This window comes from Brassica oleracea, chromosome C6 (assembly GCF_000695525.1).
Source record: "Brassica oleracea var. oleracea cultivar TO1000 chromosome C6, BOL, whole genome shotgun sequence".
NCBI lineage: Eukaryota > Viridiplantae > Streptophyta > Magnoliopsida > Brassicales > Brassicaceae > Brassica > Brassica oleracea.
Window position 1 is genome coordinate 23,527,281 of NC_027753.1, and position 1,298 is coordinate 23,528,578.

The following is a 1,298-nucleotide window of genomic DNA, read 5'->3' on the forward strand; positions in this document are numbered from 1 at the left end:
GCCCATTATCTTATAGGCCTTGTTGGAGACAAAGTCCATGTCCAACATTAACGATACGCCTTGTCGTTTACGATGCATGTTTATATTTACATTCATATCAAATGCACTGTACCGGGACTCTAAAATGTATTGCATGTGACTACAAAAAAAGGAATGAATTACAGGAAGAAAACACAGATTAAATAACTCTTAGTATTCCGAATAAGTTGTCTGGTGGTAAAGCACGATTGTGAAGAAGATTCATGGAATTTAGTTTTGAAAGTAACTTTTTTTTTCTTTTTTTTTTTGTCAACGTAATATATTAAAATTTAAAAGTTAAGTGGATACAACTGGAGATATGCTCGACGGTAAGACGATAAAACCGGAGTTAATCTTAACGGTCAGATGAACAACAAAGAGTACACTAAAACATAAGATAGAAATGTTGGTGGGAGAGGCTAGCTCAATGTGAAGAAATCCTTGGATGATCTTCACTTGTATCCCTGAAACGAAAGCTCCAAAAAGCTTGCCATAGTCGTAAACGACGTTGATACACCCAAGCGAATGGGTTTGTGAGGGGGCTGAACAGCCCAAAGAACATCTAGAACTAGCTAAATAGTTCAGTAAACAAACAGCTCTATCTCCATCAGTGATCTCTGAAAAGACTATGAAAATCTCATATACATCAGAAAGCAAATCCAGTGAAACGCCCGGTGAGCCGGATAGGTCTAACATCATCTCCAGTTCCATAATTGAAATTGACACTACAAAGCGTATGGACACAGACGGAGGGAATTGTGGTAGGAGACCACACGAAAGTACCTTTGGGTTTGGGAAAGGACGATACACAAGAGGGAGGGGCCGGCTAGGTGAACCGGTGCTAAGCATAGATTCGGTGATTTTAGTTATGCACACTGCCCATGTCCACGAGTGAAAGCAAATGTATCGTTTGGAAAAAAAGTTGGTAGCTGAACTCCTTGTGGCCAGGCCCAAGCCCATAAGGCCCACTAAGATTAGGGTTTTCCTTTGGCAAATAATCGCACCCAATGCGCCGTCGGAGCAGGAGGCGTCGTCGGAGGGAGCTGTCATCGTGAGTCCAGTGAGTCTAGTCGAGAACGGGCTGAGCACTGAGTACTTGCTGTCCTGTGGGGGTTGAGACGGTGTTATAGAGGGAGAGTCGGGCTTGAGGATAAGAACAGGAGAGAAGCACAAACGCAAAGCACACGGCGTGGTGGTGGCGGTGGTGATGGGTCTATCTCATCGGCGAAAGATTCCGGTTGGAGAAGCGCGGCGACGGGAGACCAGATTAGGTGAAGTGA